The sequence below is a fragment of the Thalassophryne amazonica genome, chromosome 5, assembly GCF_902500255.1.
Source record: "Thalassophryne amazonica chromosome 5, fThaAma1.1, whole genome shotgun sequence".
NCBI classification, from domain to species: domain Eukaryota; kingdom Metazoa; phylum Chordata; class Actinopteri; order Batrachoidiformes; family Batrachoididae; genus Thalassophryne; species Thalassophryne amazonica.
The window spans coordinates 105,480,890-105,502,482 of record NC_047107.1 but is presented as its reverse complement, the minus strand read 5'-3'; the positions used below and the strand labels follow the sequence as shown (position 1 = coordinate 105,502,482).

The 21,593-nt window shown below is 39.9% G+C and overlaps 1 protein-coding gene across 1 annotated transcript in view; it reads right to left on the bottom strand.

Annotated features, from left to right (window-relative positions):
* Nucleotides 1–21,593, bottom strand: part of sfrp1a (secreted frizzled-related protein 1a) — a 55,210-nt gene that overhangs the window by 23,353 nt on the left and 10,264 nt on the right. The window lies entirely within an intron of this gene.

The following is a 21,593-nucleotide window of genomic DNA, read 5'->3' as shown; positions in this document are numbered from 1 at the left end:
TAAAACTACACTTGATAAGATTGCGCATTTTAAGGTCACGCCCTCCCAAGGCACAGTCACCTTGGTTCAATGATTATTTGCATGAGCTCAGGCAGAAGGCTAGAGGTTTGGAACGGAAATGGCGTAGTTCCAAATTAGAGGTGTTCCGCCTTGTGTGGCGGCATGCTATTTTAGATTATAAGCATGCACTACTGGCCACGAAGCGGACCTATTACTCTGATTTGATCAGTGAAAACAAACATAACTCAAAGTTTTTGTTTGACACGGTCGCATTTCTTATTCACGGGCAGCACAAGATTTCTTGGATTTTTTTGAGAAGAAAATAGAAGATATTAGGCTGAGCATTTCTCAGCATGCCTCGGCCCAGCCATTAAAACCTGCTATGGAGGTGGGCCCTACCATTGAGGTGTGACCTAGATTAACAGAATTTAATAGTATTTCATTAGGCATGCTGACAAAACTTGTGGTGTCTACAAAAAGCACAACCTGTTTATTTGATCCCATACCAACAAAATTGTTTAAAGCTACATTTACACATAATAGCGACAAGTCACGAATGCCACGAAGTGCACATTCTTGGCCACTGATCACGAATGTGATTATTCGGGGCAGAGGCGTCAGGTGTCCTCAGGAACTGCTGCAACCTGTTACCACACGTTATAATTAATGGCACGTGTTGCTGGAGAATTATCAGGAACCATTACGCACGGTCAAGAATAGTGTTCCGCGTTGTTGCGCGTAACAGCGCATCGTTAAGTTCTATCACGTTGTGAATTGTCTCCACACACACACCCATATTCATCCATCCGAATTCAGATCGCTCCAGTTTACTTTGTGACTGCATGCGTAGTTGGGGTCTGTGCCATGGAGTAGCGCAGAGAGGAGGAGGAGGAGACGGACAGATGTGTGGCTTTATGCGGCTCTCGTCTGGCACAGTTTCCCAAACATCAGGCACATGCAGCAGGTGGAGTGCACTGAAGAGCACTGAAATTAGACTTTTAGCCGACTTGGTGTCAGCAATCAAACTAATTGCGGCGCAGCAGGGTTTAATTGTGCGCCTGCTTCTTCCTCCGCTGAAGTGCAGAGATGTCTGGCTGCACGTGAGTCTCCTCTCGCTCCTCTAGTTGCTCAGACTCATTCTCCCGCTCATCAGTTACAACAGCAGGTGCAACACCTGCAGGAGTGTCCTGAGGAACTTCAGCGGGAACTGTGGAACAACATTTGGAGCCGAGTTTAATTGTGCGCACGTGACAGAAAACTGATTCGTCGTGGTGTGCAGTGAAATGTGACGCCACGTTACAAGTCCTGTCAAAACTTGACACTTTCTGTGTGATTTCGTATTAACGCGTGACAGTTTGGGCTCCAAGAACCATCACAGGAACCACTACGAACGTTGTCATGTTCTATTAAGGATCAATACTCATCAACATGGATCAATACGCTCAGTTGCGACCTCCACGACGTGAGACAAAATGAGGGTGGTGTGTGACATTCGTGGAAGATTTTTTGACAGGCAAAAACATGCTCCACGAATATCAAGAATATCATGCACCAACACGCCCTATTAAGAAACCTATTCAGATGCGTTAAGTCACATTAAGAATGTCAGGAATGTGTCACGAATGACAGAAAAATGACATTCGTAACGCGTCTTGGTTATGTGTAAATGCAGCATAAGGACCTGTGGCCCACTCTTGGGCCAACTGTGCTGGAAATTATTAATCTGTCATTAACCTCTGGATCTGTTCCGAAATGTTTTAAATCAGCAGTGATTAAACCATTACTTAAGAAATCTAGGCTTGACCCTAGTGTATTGAAAAATTACAGGCTGATATCAAATCTATTATTCTGTTCCAAAATTTTAGAAGAGGTGGTTTCACGGCAGCTTATAGACCACCTCACTGAAAATGACCTTTTTGAGCCGCTGCAGTTTGCTTTTAGGAAATATAACTCCACAGAGACAGTGCTCACTAACGTAGTAAATGATCTTCTGCGAGCAATGGACTCAGCCACCACTACGGTTTTGGTGTTGTTAGATCTCAGTGCTGCGTTTGATACCATGGATCATCATATTTTGCTCGATAGGTTGGACAGTTTTTTGGGGATTACTGGAAGTGCCCTTGCCTGGTTGACGTCATATCTGTCCAGTCGTTCTCAATGTGTCTTGTATAATGGCACTACCTCTGACCTTGCTGACATGAGATTTGGGGTTCCACAGGGATCTGTTTTAGGCCCCTTGCTTTTCTCCCTGTATGTGGCACCCCTTGGGCGTACACTGTGGAGTTTTGGGATTGCTTTTCATTGTTATGCTGATGATACTCAGTTGTACATGCCGATAACTGCAGGAAATCTCACTCCCATAAAAGCCCTGGAGGACTGTCTTCTATCAGTGAGAAGTTGGATGTCTAGTAACTTCCTACTTTTAAACTTTGATAAGACTGACGTCATCAGTTTGACCAGCTGGTGCTCAGCCTGGGTTCGTGTGTCATACATCATATGGACAAAATGAGGAACCTTGGGGTAATTTTTGATCCCACGTTGTCTTTTGACCTCCACATCAGGGATGTTACTAGGACTGCTTTTTCCATCTGAGAAATATAGCGAGAATCCGTCCCATCCTGTCCATGGCTGATGCTGAGACCCTGATTCATGCTTTTGTTTCTTCTAGACTAGATTATTGTAATGTTCTATTTTCAGGGTTACCGCAGTCAGCATCAGGGGTCTTCAGCTGGTTCAGAACGCTGCTGCCAGACTTCTGACACATAGCAGAAAGTCTGAACATATCACACCCATTTTGGTATCTTTGCACTGGCTCCCTGTCTCTGTGAGAGCAGATTTTAAGGTTTTGCTATTGACTTATAAGGTTGTTCATGGACTGGCACCATTTTATCTGGCTGATCTGGTGGAACTCTACGTGCCGGCCCGGGCTTTGCGGTTGCAGGATGCAGGACTTCTCTGTGTTCCCAGGGTGAAGAAGAAGTCAGCAGGTCAAAGAGCATTTTCGTATCGTTCACCCACCCTGTGGAACAGTCTTCCTGCGACCGTGAGGCAGTCGGAGTCCGGGGACATTTTTAAGTCAACATTGAAAACCTATTTTTATTCTCTTTCTTATGAATACTTTTTAATTTTTATTTGTTTTATTCTTTCACTTCTGTTTTTATTTATGTATTTGACATTTTTAAAATTTATTTTTAATTATTTATTAAATTTTATGTTGACTTGTTATGTAAGGTGCCTTGAGACGGTTTTTGCTGTGATTTGGCGCATTATAAGCTAATTAAATTAAATTAAATTAAGGCTGGGATGGACTACAGAACAACAGGCAAGCAGCTTGGTAGAAGACAACAACTGTTATGATTATTTATTAGAAAGTGGAAGGAACACAAGATGACTGTCAATCTACCTCGGTCTGGGATTCCATGCAAGATCTCACTTTGTGGGGTAAGGATGATTCTGAGAAAGCTCAGAACTACACAGGAGGACCTGGTCAATGACCTGAAGAGAGCTGGGACCACAGTCAGAAAGATTACATTAGTAACACATTATGCTGTCATGGTTTAAAATCCTGCAGGGCAGCAAGGTCCCCCTGCTCAAGCCAGCACATGTCCAGGCCCATTTGAAGTTCACCAGTGACCATCTGGATGATCCAGAGGAGGCATGGGAGAAGGTCATGTGGTCAGATGAGACCAGAAGAGAGCTTTTTGGAATCGACTCCACTTAACATGTTTAGAGGATGAGAACAACCCCAAGAAAACCATCCCAACCGTGAGGCATGGGGGTGGAAACATCACACTCTGGGGGTGCTCTTCTGCAAAGGGGATAGGACGACTGCACCGTATTGAAGGGAGGATGGATGGGGTCATGTATTGTGAGATTCTGGCAAACAACCTCCTTCCCTCAGTAAGAGCATTGAAGATGGGTCATGGCTGGGTCTTCCAGCATGACAATGACCCCAAGCACACAGTCAGAGCAACTAAGGAGGGGCTCCATAAGAAGCATTTCAAGGTCCTGGAGTGGACTGGCCAGTCTCCAGACCTGAACTCAATAAAAAATCTTTATTAGATATTGTCTCTCACAGTGGACATGCACCTAAGATGAAAATTTCAGACCCCTCCATGATTTCTAAGTGGGAGAACTTGCAAAATCACAGGGTGTTCAAATACTTATTTTCCTCACTGTATATAATTTGGGATTTTTGTGCACTGTTGTATAATTATTATTATTTGTTCAAATTTATTCATAAATTTATTTATTTTATTCTTTTATCATTGGAATTTATTTTGTTTTGTGCTTTGATTCCTGGGAAAGCCCTATTTAAATTGTTATAATATTATTATTATTATTAATGAATGCACAATTTTTCATTATATAAGTCGCATTGGAGTATAAACTCAATTTATATTCCGGAAAATACACCAAGTGATAATCCAGAAAAAGAAAACATTCCAGTAGTCAATTCTGAATGTTGCAAAAGCATGAATCAAAGTTTCCACTAGAGTATTGCACAAATATAAATGGACCATGCAGACAATGTCCTTAGTATGGGTCAGAGAATAAACAGATTCATACAGTCATCCAGTGGTAATGTCTCAGTGTAGCAGGGCCAATATCTATCATCTTGCCTGTATTCAAAGGCAGGAAATTAGAAGAAATCCCTTTTTTACTACAACTAGGCAAGTCTCCAACTTTGCAATTTAAGAGACTCTGAAGACAGGACAGAATGAAATGTCCTTCCTAGCAGGAACACTTAGTCATGGGAATCTTGATCACTGATATACTGGAAATCCACGCCCCTTGACCAAGTCCTGCATACCACCACTGATGCTTCTTTAATCAGTTTCATTGCAGTTCCACTTGAACTATTTCGTGGGTTTTATTTTGACCCCTGATACCTGACCTGCTTTATCCTTGAGGTTTAGACATGACTTGCCGACTTGAGACCTGCAGCTCTCAGAGTATCATAAACCCAGCAGGACAGTCTGTGCCGCTCGCATTTACAAAAAAGGAAACACATCTTATCCGATAAGCCAAAGCAATCAGTCTCGGTTGCAAATCTGTGCTGTTGTTTACTGCATCAGCAAAGTCAAGGAGCTATTTGGGAAAGCCAAGAAAGGAAGCTGTCCGACGCAGAGCCATTTAATTGAAGGGTGCTGGAGTTTTTTTGGGGGGACAAAGATGTGCTGTAAAATCTTAAGCGCAGAGATAAATTGCGGTGGAAACAAAGTGTTGAGTGGGTTACGCAGTAAATCTGATGAAATGTGTGTGCACAATGGATGTGTGTGTTTGTTGGAGGGAGATTTATCAGGATTTCTGAGAAATCTGGGAGTGAACAAGTTACTGCTGCAGAACAATTCAGTTTTGTTGTATCAACACAGTTCCTGTGAAGTAGTCTTTCCACCAGCAGTCTTTAGTCAAAGCTGTCTTGCCTCTCAGATTAAATGAACTTGAGCAATCAAAGGAAAACAATTATACTGGGCATCAAACAACAGAAACACTGTGATTAAAAAAAGATTTTACCTTAACTGAGAACAGATTTTCTGCAACTGGATGCTTCCAGTAAATGAGATTTTCAAATGTACAAAAATGCAAAGTCGTTGCCAAGGGTTCACATTTTACATGATTATAATCGCACTGCATTTCTACAGCTCTTCTCCCTCTGAAGGACATGCTTCAAGTGACTTACAATAATACCTTACAGTCAGTCATTCGGACAAAGCACGCCGGGAGCAACTTGACGATTAAGGACTTTGACAAGGGACCTTTTAGTGATTTTTCACATTTGATGGGAAATTAAACTGAGGAACCTCTGGTCACAAGCCCACATCTCTAAACCAGACCATCACCGCCAAAAATTTTATAAATAAATAATGATATAGGCTCCAGCCCCCCATGAGCCGTAACTGAAATGAGCAGATTTAAGAAATGGATGGATAATAATAACAACAGTAATCAGAGATTTCTAACGGCCCCCAAGGGTTGACGAGGACTCAAAATAAAAGATATGTGAGTCACATCGTAACCCGGACTTTACCTGGATCCAGATTCCACAACACAATGCAATAATTGCATACTGATCCAGAATGGTCCAATTGATCAAGATGTGTCCATTGATTTTAGACGTCTCTCTAATATCGCCCAGCACAGTATTATCAAGGGCCAGGTAATACAAAATATAGTAACATCTTACAAATATCTGGGCACCTTGATCGACAAACGACTCAAGTTTGATTTCAACAGTGATGCCGCGTTACTCTAATCTAACCACTTTTTTTTGTAACGAGTAATCTAACGCGTTAATCTTTCCAAATGAGTAATCAGATTAAAGTTACTTCTCCAAGTCACTGTGCGTTACTATTATTTTTGCATTGTGGGTCGACAGCAGCATTAAACTTCGTCCGTGGGCAGGAGGTCGGGGTTCGACTGAACTGCCCACTTTAAGCGGGCTGTGAGCTTTTCATCAGTTACGACTCGTCCTCACCTCTTAAAGCGCGGTGACAACAGCACACCTGCACTGAGCTTTACAAAGACATTTTTATGCTTTATTTTTCTCATTTATTTAGAATTCTGATCTGAACCGCTCCGTATCGTCTCGTTAAAAACAGCTGATCCTCCGCGACGTGTCAACAACTAACACTATTTTCCACTCAAATGCACCTAAACTCTCTTTCTGAGGACCACATGATGTGAAAACACAATAAAACTTTCTTACCTGTAACTCTGGTCATGGTTTCTGCATAAATAAATGTTATCCATTCTTTGTGCTCAAACGCCAAATCAGGGGCGAATCCAGATGGAATGGGGGCGTGGGGCAAGGATTGCCCCCCCCACAACACCCCTAGATTAAAGGTCCAGTTTTGAAGCCTTTTTTTACTACAAGTACTAATACTACTTAAAATAATAATAATTTTGACAAGTAAAATGTTTATAGAGAATTTAAATGTTAGAATTTAATAGTTACATTTATAAACAATGTAGGTTAGAAATTGCAAGTTTTACTGTTACAGTGCTGTCAACAGTTAAATATGAGGTCAAGAAAGATTATTTTACGTTTTATAAAACAAGTATTTATTTTCATTGAAGTCAAGAAAGGGTGACTATAAAGTGAGTTTTGGCGAAACAGGTATCATTGTCATGTTGAGGTGGCAGAGGGTTGTTGTCGGCAGCTGGGGAAAGTAACTAAAAAAGTAACTAGTAATCTAACTTAGTTACTTTTACAATTGAGTAATCAGTAAAGTAACTAAGTTACTTTTTCAAGGAGTAATCAGTAATCAGTAATTGGATTACTTTATCAAAGTAACTGTGGCAACACTGGATTTCAACACTGCTTCTTTGTGTAAGAAAGGCCAACAACGACTGTTAGCGCTCAGGAAACTGGACAAATTTGAAGTGGACAACACTCTAATGAGCTTTTATTGAGTTGATCCTGTCTTGTTCCATTATTTGCTGGTATGGTAACCTTCCTATCAATGAGAAAAATGCACTTTTAAAATTTGTTTAGGTGTCCAGTAAAACTGTGGGTATGAAGTTCAGTAGCCTTACTGAAATTTTTAACAAACGGGCGCTTAAGAAAGCCTTGTACATTAGTCATGACCCATACAAGTTGTTACTATCTGCCTTACACTTTAGAACCCCAAGTGGGCAAAACAAAGGTAAAGAAATTCCTTTATCCCTCTCTCCGTTCAAGTCTTAAACTCTAGCAACAGGAGGTAGTAGCTCTGGTCCATTTTGGTTATATGACTACTCATTTATCTGTAATTTTATTAATTAATTAATAATTTAATTTATTACTACAACTGCTCAGTTAGTGCCTCTTTTTATATTTGCAGTTGTACTGTGTTGTTGTGTGGTTTGCGTCATATGTTCTATGATGTCTTTTTATGTGGTGTATTCCTGCTGTGCATAAATTACCCTTTGAGGGACAAAGAATATATTGAACTTGAACTTGATCAACATGTTGCAATGTAATATTTAATTCACAAGCTGAAACAAAATAGTGTCTTCCTGATCTTGGGTTTACATCATTATGTCGTATCCGTGAAGTAGTTTTGATGTAATCCTTAACTAGTCTACAAAGTGAAATCCTCATCCAGAATCTGTATCCGGATCCAAATCACCTCCAAAATTTAATGGTGGTGAAAATTTGGCGAATATCCATTGAGTAGTTTAGACGGAATCCTTCAAAGCCTATATAAAGTGAATCTTGATGAAGAATCCGGATCTGGTTCACCTCCAAATGTCTTCCATGCCCTAATGTGTTTCTGTGGTGCAAATTTGGTGAGAATCCATTAAATGTTTAGACATAATCCGTCAAAGCCTATACAAAGTGAAATCTTGATCCAGATCACTTCAAAAATTTAATGGAGTCTGCCATGGCTTAACATCTATCTGTGGTGAAAATTTCATCAAAATCCGAGCAGTAGATTTGACGTAATCCTGTTAACAGACAAACAGACAAATACAATAAACACAGATGATTTTATTACGTCCTTGGCGGATGTAATAATAATAATAACAGTCTGCCTGTGTTTATCTGTCTATATGTGGCCCTGTGTCAGACTGCCGTCCTGTCCGGTCTGTACCCCACCTCTCACCCTATGACTGCTGGGATAGGCTCCAGCCACCCCGTGACCCTTAATTGGACAAAGCAGGTAGAAAAAATGAATGAATAATAATAGGTAGCTAAGTGGTGGCAGAAGCTTGTTAAAAACACTTCACAATGAAAAGAAATTTGTAAATTTGCAATTAATCTGCAGTTCATGTGCATTCAGATCCCTGATCACAATAATGATCCATTACAGTAAATAGCTCTGTCAATTGTCTGGAAAATTCATTGATGATTTTTCTCTTGTACAACTGACACAAAACTGGAAAACTACAAACAAAACATCAAAACATCCAAGAGTGAAGAAGAAGGGTAGTTTATGTGAATATGCCAACTAAAAGGTCTAAAGGGGGGTACAACAGAATTGTAGAACTTCTGTTAATACTGAAATTGGACAAATTCAAGAAGCAAAAAGAGCAGTTCCTTTGCAGGCGTGTCCTGCCTCCTGGACACTCTAACTTGGCAAAACCACTTGCTAAACCAAGTTACATATTTCCAGTGATCGAAAATATGTGAGGCAAACAGTGTTCTGTTGTGCGTTATATGTGCGAAAGAACAACTCTGGACAATCTCCAGGCCTGATTCTTCAGACACAAGGTGGAATTCCATTACCTTTCAAATTGCACAATTTGAAGTAGTTAATAGAAAATACGCTTGGAAACATGGAAACATGTTTAAAAAAAACCCTCAAAGTTTTTACACTCACATGAGATGGTTATTCAGGTGACTTGGAAAGGCTATTTTGCATAACTGCAATGTGAACATTTTTTCTGCTATTACAGGTCACATGACCTACTGAAAGAGTCAAATAACGTTCTAAAATACATGGTCTGGTACGTGTGGATGGAGGAAGAGACAGAGAGCTTGTTAAATCTTAGAATAGCTTGTAATTAACTTGTATCTAAGGTCGGAATCTGAAACCTTATCACATGATGTCAAAAAATTTGTCACCCTGCTTTTAAACTAAAGTCCACCTGGAATAAGACCTGGACCCACATGTGGCAGAGTTGGTGTGATGATGGTATTGCAGATGAGTCTGTGTTCAAGTTGTTTTGAATTGAAATATGTTCCAACACTTCACTTCAGTGTTTTCATTTCATTTGGATTAGTGAGAGTAAAGTCCACTTTCTGGTTCAATTTAATTTTCAATTTAGTTTATATAGTGCCAAATCACATCAAAGCTACCGGAAGAGGTTTCACACAAGTAAGGTGTAACTTTACCGACCCCTTGAGCAAGCACACAGGTGACAGTGGTAAGGAAAAACTCCCTCTCATGATACTGAGGAAGAAACCTCAAGCAGACCAGACTCAAAGGGGTGACACTCTACTTAGGCCATTCTAACAGTTACAAGGTTTTGCAAAGTTTTACAAAACAGAACATAACACAACAAAAGATGAGTTTGATGAGAAGTTCATGTAGGCCTCCAGTCCACAGACAGGGGTCATCAATCATGCCATGAGGTTGGGTCACCAGTCAAATGAAAGTCTGTAGAAGGTCCTAAACTTTTCATAATCATGTGACCCAAGGCTGTGTTTTAATTTGAGCATCAAACTGCCCTTCGTGGACACATCTCTCTGGGTCTCAGACCAATTGGCATAATTTTTCGTGTTTTTCTGGGATAATTTTATTAGACAGTGGATGAATCACTGATGCCAAGTGCAGGATGTTCACTTGTCCACCATCACTCTGGCTGGAAAAATTTTTTGGTACGCTGATGACCACCACAGCTTTTGTTGAACTTACAGCTACTTTCATCTTATTTCATCGGTTTTTGTGATTGTTACATAACATAATTCAAAGATCAGTGTGGAACATTGCACTAACATGCACATTGTCACTTTCTTCTTAATACTCTAATGCTGCTGCTGCTGCCAACCCTGTGCCTTTTATATATATTCTATGACCACGGGGGTATGCATATGGTACATTGCAAAGTTTACTTTTACTACAATAGGTCAGGTAAAAAAAAAAAAAAAAAAAATATATATATATATATATATATATATATATATATATATATATATATATATATATATATATATATTCCAGCTAACTGCACCAAGACCTGGAGAACCTGCAACTGTAAGGGTCGAGTGACAATAAAGTGAGTCTGAGTCTGAAAGCATAAAAATGTCTTTGCAAAACCATAGCTCTGAGCATCACCTTGCTTTGAGAGACAACTGTTTTTCAACTCAGAGCTGCTGCACAGTGGATATGGTTCTGTGCTCACAGCTCGCTGAAAGTGGGTGAAGTGAGCAGTTCACCCGAATGCTTGATCTCCCCCTGCTCATGTGCTACAATTGACCCACAATACAAATATAATATTAACACGTTACCGGCATCACTGCATACAAAGTTATCCAATGATGACCTTAAATATCAAGGTACGATATCACATCATTTGAAGCACTCTGGAGTTTTGAGGCTTTCATTAGCTGTGACAGAGAGAGAGTGCAAGGTTACTGTATTTAGCTATAAATATACACTCTATTGCTAGTGTATTAGGTATTAAATCGTTGTGCGTATCCTAACGTCATCTGGTGGCATGATTTATGACAAGGATATAAAACATCTGTTTTCATCCAAGATGAAACAAGCCAGTAATGTGCAACTTTCTTTATGCAAACCAATACGCAAAGACCCAAATGTGAGTCAAACAACAAAGCAATTCATTAAACAAATGCAATTTCTTTCTTTTTTTCCTCAGGACTAGGTGAAAGTCTGTTTTCAGTGTGCACTGAGTCAATCTTTGCTCAATGTGGCACCTGGAATTCAGGCTGCCACAAGCTTTAGTTATGCCAGCACATGCAACATGAAAACATCTTGCATTTTGTGTGCATGATGCACACAAAATGCAAGATGTTTTCATGTGTGTGTTATTGGTGTATTCTTCCTGGAAGTGTTTATAACAGCATTTTAGTTGATGTAAGTGGTTTAAAAAAATGTTACATTGTCTTTTCTATGTCCAAGTATTGCACTGGTTTTCCAAAGTTGCCTAAATTTTCAATGTTCCTGTTTTTTGTTTGTTTGTTTTTAGTGTTATTTTTATTGTGGTTTCCACTGCAGTAATTTTAAAGACCTTCTTTCACTTTTTCATCTTTTTCCACATCAGTAAAAATCCCTTGAACCCCAAAGCCATTTCAGGGCATTTTTTTTCCCACTTGTGTGACGTCTTTCTCACTGTGGGTTCATTTTTCACCACAAATGCAAATCCTGCACCTCAAAACAAAACAATTACGGCGACAAGTACATAAAACTCAAACATGGCCTTTCTGTGGAAGAACACAGCTACAATATCATAAGATATAAAACAAGCAAAAGGTCAAGTTGAATGTCTTTGGTAATTAATTTAACAAATGATAAATGATGTAACACACACACACTCACACACAGTGCATCTGGAAAGCATTCACAATGCTTCACTCTTTCCACATGTCATGTTACAGTCATTGTCCAAAATGGAGTAAATTCTTTTTTTCCCCTCAAAATTCTACGTACAACACCCCATAATGACAACATGAGAAATGTTTATTGAAATTTTTAAAAGTTTATTGTAAATAAAAACTAACAAATCACATGCCCATAAGTATTCACACCCTTTGCTCAATACTTTGTTGATGCACCTTTGACAGCAATTACAGCCTCAAGACTTCTTGAATATGATGCCACAATCTTGGCACACCTGTCTCTGGAGAGTTTTTCCCATTTTTCTTTGCTTGCTTGTTTTGGATGTTTACTGGTTTATAAGCAGGATTATTCCAAATCGAATAAACTAATTTCCAAGAATCTTGGATATGTTTTGGCTATTCTGAAAAAAGTTGTGGAGGAAAGTCAAGAGCCAAGGTATTAGTGATATTATTTGTTAATTACAGACAGGCTGTTTCAGGAGTGGGCTGATTTTTGCTGAAATTGATGAAAATGTTGTGTCTTGCTCACACCAGATGTAATTATATTTTGGGGTGGAGCCATAAAGGAGTGTGATCAAGACATTTTAGGATATCACAAGGTCAGGTGGCAGGGTGGTGGCCAAGTGGGTAGGTGTGCTTGTTTCCAGAGCAGAAGGTTCTTGGTTCAAGACCACCCCAGCTCATTCTCTATGTCCCATCAGGAAGGACATCTGGCACAAACCTTGTGCAAAATAAACATGAAGGACCACCTCTGACCTGCTGTGGTGACCCAGAGTTGGGAGAAGCTGGTTGGAGGTACTAATTTTATGATATAATGCATCCAGAAAGTATTCACAGCGCTTCACATTTTCTACACCTTTGTTACAGTCTTATTTCAAAATGGAATAAATTCATGTTTTTCCCCTCAAAATTCTGCTCACAACACCCATAATGATAACATTAAAAAGTTTCTTTTGAAATTATTGCAAATGTATTAAAAATAAAAAAAACTAAGAAATCACATGTACATAAATATTCACACCATTTGCTCAATACTTTGTTGATGCGGCAATTACGGCCTCAAGTCTTCTTGAATATGAGGACACAAGCTTGGTGCTCCTATCTTTGGGCAGTTTTGTCCATTCCTCTTTGTAGCACCTCTCAAGCTCCATCAGGTTGGATGGGGGGTGTCGGTGCACAGCCATTTACAGATCTCTCCAGAGATGTCTAATCGGATTCAGGTCTGGGCTCTGGGTGGGCCACTCAAGCACATTCACAGAGTTTTCCTGAAGCCACTCCTTTGATATCTTGGCTGTGTGCGGAGGGTCATTGTCCAGCTGAAAGATGAACCGTCATCCCAGCCTGAGGTCAAGGGCACTCTGGATCAGGTTTTCATCCAGGATGTCTCTGTACATTGCGGCATTCATCTTTCCCTCAATCATGACTAGTCTCCCAATTCCTGCCATGGAAAATCATCCCCACAGCATGATGCTGCTACCACCATGCTTCACTTTAGGGATGGTATTGGCTAGGTGATAAGCAGTGCCTGGTTTTCTCCAAACATGATGCCTGGAATTCATACCAAAGAGTTCAATCTTTGTCTCATCAGACCAGAGAATTTTGTTTCTCATGGTCTGGGAGTCCTTCAGGTGCCTTTTGGCAAACTCCAGGTGGGCTGCCATGTGCCTTTTACTAAGGAGTGGCTTTCATCTGGCCACTCTACCATACAGGCCTGAATGGTGGATTGCTGCACAGATGGATGCTCTTCTGGAAGGTTCTCCTCTCTCTACAGAGGAATGCTGGAGCTCTGACAGGGTGACCATCAGGTTCTTGGTCACCTCCCTCACTAAGCCCCTTCTTCCCCAATCGCTCAGTTTAGATGGGCGGCCAGCTCTAGGAAGAGTCCTGGAGGACAAACCTCTTCCATTTACAGATGATGGAGGCCACTGTGCTCATTGGGACCTTCAAAGCAGCAGAAATGGTTCTGTACCCTTCTCCAGATTTGTGCCTTGAGACAATCCTCTCTTAGAGGTCTACAGACAATTCCTTTGACGTCATGCTTGGTTTGTGCTCTGACATGCACTCTCAACTGTGGGACCTTATATGTAGACAGGTCTGTGCCTTTCCAAATCATGTCCAATCAACTGAATTTACCCCAGGTAGACTTCAATTAAGCTCTAGAAACATATCAAGGATGATCAGTGGAAATAGGATGCACCTGAGCTCAATTCTGAGTCTCAGGCAAAGGGTGTGAAGACTTAGTCTTAGCTTTTTTTATTTTTAATAATTTTGCAAAAATCTCAAAATAACATTTGTCACATTGTCATTATGGGGTATTGTGTGTAGAATTTTGAGGAAAAAAATGAATTTCATCCATTTTGGAATCAGGCTGTAACAACAAATTGTGGAAAAAAGTGAGGCATTTTGAATACTTTCCCCATGCACTGTGTATTCATTCACTCATTTTCAATTGCGTACTCCACATTACATGACACATTTTACATTTCTCACTAATTCTGTATATTCTCAATGGACTGTGGCACAATAACACAACTGTGATCAAAATGAGGAAGCAAAACATTTTGGGCAAAATAACTCATTCTTTTATGCTGAGTACATTCATCAGATTTATGTCAGTTTATGAACCTATTCATCAATGACTTTAACTTGTTTTAATGTATTCTAGTCTATCAAAAGCATGTTGTTAAAAGTAAAAATATTGTGAACTACTACTACTACAGACAGACGGTATTCTACAATGAGCTCAGACAAGAACAAAGCCTCTCTATTGTTGAGAGGAGCTGACACAAAGACTTTAACAACCCCAATTCATTAGCCATATAATACCAGAGACACAAAAGAGCCCAAAGAGCCACAAAAAAAAAAAAAAAAAAAAAAATCACTCCTCACTTTACTTTCTCTCACATTTAACTTTTACTAACCAGCAGCCCCGTGTTAAAAGAAAATCACAGGTAGCCCACATGGCATGAGCCTCACGTCTGACTCAGTAGAATAGAAAATACCAAATATGGCCAAAAATAGGATGTGCATGTGGAAAAAAAACAGTCAAACTTACATACTCTAAGTGTGTTTATTGTGGAGTTTTAAAGTCACAATGAATCTGAAGCAAGAAAATATGTGGCGTCTGTTCACTCAGACTGATTTGAGAGATGGCTGTGATTTAAGTTTGAAATTAGCCGAAACTGTGTGCCCGAGGTTATTTATCCACGAACCGCAGCTGAATCCTCATGTTTTTCAAACTGGCCTCCGCACACCAGCAATGACAAAAGTAATTCATTTTATGGATCTGTTCACTTATAAGACTCTTCATTTGCTCACTTTTCCTGAGATAATTACAAGCTCTCTCTTGCAAGCTGACAAATCAGCCAATTTACAGCCACTTAATGAAGGAATGAAATATGTTTTGGATCATTTGGTTCAAGTTTGTTTTGTCTGGTCGTTGTTTATTCACTTTGTGCTCCTTGGAACAGTTCTCTTATTTTCATTAAAACAAAGTACATTAACATCAGTGAATCAACAGGGAGTCAAATGGTTGATTTGATTTAGAACACCATTCTAAACAAGCCAGGTTAATGAATCTTTGACAGGAAACAGCCACATCTCTTCACACACTAATAGCGATCTTACACCCTGCCTCGGCGTGAGGCGGTGCGGTATACAAATAATGAATGGTTATGAGTTCAGTGGTACGAATATTTCATGAGGTGAAAACTGGAACACACCATTCAGCAAGGCAAGACTGTGTACATCTTCAGTGGAGTGAAAAAAAAAAAAATCACATCAGAAATTAGTCCAGCTTTTCATTCCAACTTCCTGCCAACAGCCTGCAGACAGCACAGTGGATTGGTTTTGTGTGTGCATGCGCACACATGTGTGTGTGTGTGTGTGTGTGTGCGTGCATGATCATGTGTGGGTGCGCATACATGCACGTGCACGAGCACGTGTGCGTGCATGAGGACGTGCGTGTGTGCGTGATCACGTGTGCGCGTAAATGTGCGTACACAAACACGTATGCGCTCGTGTACAAGGACGTGCGCGCATGCGTGCATGTGTGTGCCGCTATATAATACAGGCTGGATAACGCTGCGTCCCATCTTCACACCAAGCGTGGAAAGACTGACCCTAATATCTCAGATTATATAAGGGCTGAGTGGATCCTTGTCATTTGATTGGTGCATTGTATGTCACATGATCGTCCCATTTGTGTTGCATTGCATTTAGAGTGCAGTTTGGTTCCATTTAGAGTGCAACTTTGGCTCCATACGTTTGGTACCATTGCAGTCCGCACGCACACACACACACACACATAAAACAAATCCACTGCACTGTCTGGAAGCTGTTAGCAGGAAGTTAGAATGAAAAGCGTGACTAATTTCTAACATGATTTTTTTTTCGGCACTGAGGATGTACACAGTCGTTTTTGTAGTACACGTGCACAAGCGCCAACTCGGTTGTGTGTGCACACGCGCAGGACACAACACAAGCAAGATGACAATTTGATTGAACTAATGAATGGTGCTAATTCTTTTAACACACACACACACAAAATCCACTCTGCTGTAAGTCGTCTGGATGCATGAAGAGCTGTTCACATGAAAAGCTGATGTGATTTTTGGATGGACTGAGGAACTACACAAAGTCAGTGCACTGCATCACCGGACTACATGTCACAATTTGGACTTTAGCAGCAGTGGAACACCAAAATGTAAGTCCCTTTTCTGTTGTTCATAAATTAATAAAATATCAAATGACAAGGATCTATTTTAGTCATTATATAAAACAAATAATGAATGTTTTTACATTCTTCCAATGGAACGAATATTTAATTTGGTGAAAACTGGAACAAACCATTCAACTCGGCTTCGCTTCGTTGAATGGTATGTTCCAGCTTTCAAATATTCCTAACATTGAACTCATAAACATTCATTATTTGTATAATATCTGAGGGCAGGGTGTGCTCCAAATGCTCACGGTTACATTGAGTTATTCCTAAACACACACTCATAACTTATGAAATGACTAAATATAAGCCCTCTGTGCCCTGCACATTACTTTGCAATCAGACTGTACGCTGTGTAAAGAGCATAAGTGGAGTTGGACACATCCCAAACGCACTTGCATTATGTGCTTTTGACCATGCGCCAAACAATTCAAAGGTGTGGAACAAATGTATTTGCACCATTTTCTTTTATTTAATTGAAATGAAAGAACGCAACAACCACAAATACCATTGCATATGGCTCGTCTGTGTAGAACAGTTTTGATGCGATCAGCACTGTTGGACCGAGTCCCACAAATCCTCTAACTACTAATTAGCAAAGTCAACTGTTCCTTAGCAGGTTAGCTTTTAAGATCACTTAGAAAACCATTAGTGGATTTTTGTTACATTTAGTTCTGCTAAACTTATGTCAAAGAACATTTTAAAAATAATTTTTAACAGTCAAAAATGTTTGTGAACCCTAAAGTCATGTAAGGATTAAGCAACGAGAAGCCGTGCATTATACGGTTTGAATGCACGACGCGGAGTCTAGAACACGTATTACTCCACAAAGTGCATTCAAACCGTATAATGCACGGCTTCGAGTTGTTTAATCCGCTTATACCATGGTCCCACACATTGAGTTAACACACAAATATTTATTTAAGTTAACAGAACTTGATAAACATGTAAGTATTTGGGACTATTTTGTGCCAGTCTCAAGATATTTTCATCCTTGGCAACCATTCTCCTCTTCTTTCCCGTTTGTGGATTAACGGCTATCTCGGATAACTTTTTTGTTAGCTGTGCTCACCACGGATGTGCAGAACATGTACCATCTTTAATATCATTAGCAGTGTTACACACAAGGTTGGGTAGGATTACTTTGAAATGTAATCCGAAAGTAATCAGATTACAAGTAATCCAACTGTATGTACATACATACATGTAATCCACAGGTATTCTTTCAAAGTAATCCTACCCAACTTTGGTTACACGTTACATATAAACCAGTAATTCTTTGAAACTGGACAGAGAAAACAGTTTCAGTTTTGATGGAGTTATCTTTGATTTTCTCATTAACCCAAAAGTCTGGAACATTATAAATGATTATGACTATTTGCATCTGGGCAGTTCTCTGGTAATAGACTTACAATCAGAGCCAGTGTTGCCAACTCCTCGCCCAGCTCTAATTAACCACTCTGTAAGTCTGATGCGTGGAAACCGATGACGTCCCAACACATCCCCATTATATATTAAAAATATTTTCATTAGGGGCCGACCAGAAGATTTTCGGAGCAGGGGGAGTAAATATTTGAAAGAAAAAAATCAGTCTCTGATATTTGAGGAAAAAAAGCCCATGAAAGTTTGAGACTTACAGAGTGGTTAATTAGGGCTGACCCAATTCCTCAGTAAGAAAAGTAGCAATTGGCTGTCTGAAAAGTTGCTAGAAATCGCTAAATGATGTCATCATATAATTTGCATATTATTTGCATAGTATGGTGTCATAACAGATGCTGTAGGAAAAAAAAAGACATTGTGGGAGAGACCATTGAATAATTATCAACCTTTTAATATTGTTTGGTAAATTCCATATTCATAAATGCAGAGTATTGAAAAGTAATGTACAGTACATGGACTTCTGGCTGAATATGAACAATGTATAAGCAGAATTAAGCTTATAGACACTCCCAAATGTCATAAAACTGCCACACTCTATAAGGAATTATTTGAAGAGAATTAATGTTAAAGAATGCCTTTACTGTGTTGTTGTATATTTTTTTTAATACTGTAAATGTTATTGTGGCCTTGTCCTTTGTTCGTTTGTTGCTAAAGTATTTGTTGAAAAAAAAAACATTGTTGGAGAGACAAAAACGTGAGTAAGAACACCTTAATACGGAGTCCGCCTAGGGACATGGTGGTTCTTTTTTTTTTTTTTTTTGGCCCAGATTATTGCGAGGGAACGCAATAATATTGCGAGGGAACGCAAAAGGTATTGCGAGGGAACGCAAAAACTATTGCGAGGGAACACAGTAATATTGTGAGGGAACGCATTAATATTGCAAGGGAACGCAAAAACTATTGGGAGGGAACACAGTAATATTGAGAGGGAATGCAAAAACTGTTGCGAGGGAATGCAATAATATTGCGAGGGAACGCAATAATATTGCGAGGGAATGCAAAAGGTATTGCGAGGGAACGCAAAAACTATTGCGAGGGAACACAGTAATATTGCGAGGGAATGCAAAAGGTATTGCAAGGGAACGCAAAAACTATTGCGAGGGAATGCAATAATATTGCGAGGGAACGCAAAAGGTATTGTGAGGGAACGCAAAAACTATTGCGAGGGAACACAGTAATATTGCGAGGTAATGCAAAAACTATTGCGAGGGAACGCAGTAATATTGTGAGGGAATGCAAAAACTATTGCGAGGGAACGCATTAATATTGCGAGGGAATGCAAAAACTATTGCGAGGGAACGCAAAAACTATTGCGAGGGAACACAGTAATATTGCGAGGGAATGCAAAAACTATTGCGAGGGAACGCATTAATATTGCGAGGGAATGCAAAAACTATTGCGAGGGAACGCAAAAACTATTGCGAGGGAACACAGTAATATTGCGAGGGAATGCAAAAACTATTGCGAGGGAACGCATTAATATTGCGAGGGAATGCAAAAACTATTGCGAGGGAACGCAAAAACTATTGCGAGGGAACACAGTAATATTGCGAGGGAATGCAAAAACTATTGCGAGGGAACGCAGTAATATTGTGAGGGAATGCAAACGGTATTGCGAGGGAATGCAATAATATTGCGAGGGAATGCAAAAGATATTGCGAGGGAATGCAATAATCTGGACCAAAACAAATTAACCACCATGCCCCTAGGCGGGCTCTGTACCTTAATAATATTGAGAACTAAAAAAAATTTGATTCTGGGTTTGTTTATTTATTTTGCCATTACAATTGGCCATCATTCTCAAAATAAAATAACTTCTCAAGGCCAGGGCTTCTCAAAGTCTGGAGACTAATTAATCACACATGCACAGCGCAGTAAACAAGATAAGTCGGCTGTATGAGTACAAGTAAGGTTTGCCATTCAATGCGGGAACAGCCGCGGAGGCACCGCGCATGAGTGTTTGAAGGCAGAGGATTGTAGATATCCCTCGGCTCAATGCTTTGCAATGGAGCTCTGTGGCTTTACAGCAGCAGCGGACTGAGCGGAGCTGCCACTCTGTGAGAACAGAGGCTAGTGCTTTCGCTTTTGACTCACTAAACACCAGAAAAGTCTCCAGTGATGCCAGGAAAAGTAGCTAGATTTGTCGCTAGTCACTTTTGAGAAAATAAGTTATCAAGAGGATTTGAAAAGTTGCCAGATTTAGCAAGAAAGTTGCCAAGTTGGCAACACTGATCAGAGCAAATTCTTAATGTAGAGCCTAAATATGGCCAGATTTTGCTGTCCTTGTAATTCTGTTATCATAGAATTACCCAACAGTTTTCTAGAGTCCCTTTATAGAGAAAGTAGTGACAAATGAGAATACACTGGCATTTTGGGGCCAATTGTGCAGAACTGCTGAAGCGATGCTTGCACAGTGCACGGGACAGGTTAGGGAGTACTTTGAATAGTAGTTTTTTTTTTTTTTTGGGGGGGGGGGGGGGGTTGTTTTGTTTTTGTTTGTTTATTGAATTTGTGTCGAGAGGTAGGTCTATGAGTATAAGCTCCAATATCAACTTTGTTTGAAACACTGAGCAGCAGATAAGAAGTGAGAAGATTGATTATTGTGATTATGATAGTAAGACCCTTTGGCTGCTCCCTTGTTTGCACTCGGGGTCGCCACAGCAAATCGGATGTGGATCTGCATGTTGAATTTGCACGTTTTACGCCGGATGCCCTATCTGACGCAACTCCACATTATATAGTGAAAACGGCAGGGGTGGGGTTTGAACCAGGAACATTCCACACTGAAGTCTAATGCATTAACCACTTGGTCACCACCCCACCACATGTAATTATCCATGATAGTACCAATAATAATATGGGTTATCTCATGATGCCTGGAGAGAATTTGGACATATCACATGTAACAAAGTAGGGCGCGCACACACACACACACACACACACACACACACACACACACACACACACACACACACACACACACACAGGCTCTTGGTTGATGCACACAGTAAATTAACCTTTTCAACATTTTTTTTAATCCTTTAACCACAACCAGCAACAGATCCGTGTACAGGTACAATCAAAATGAATTTATAAATAGTTAAGCTGTCAAATTTGCAATATATGCTAATTTTTTTAAACTGCACTTTGATCCATTCTTTCAATGTACAAATTAAGTGTTTTGCAATATTAAATTTGGTAACAGTTCTTGTCAGGCTTCATGTTTCAACTTTACATTTTCTTTATTCTTGTTCAGCAATGAATGCAACTACTAAATGCAATACAGCAAATCTATAATATACAATGCAATGAACTCCACACATGTCGGTTGCGCAAACATAAGTGATCGATTAGACAAAGACATAAAACCAACAAAAAATACAGGACAGACATCCAACCCAGCATTTTCAGTGAATAAATTCG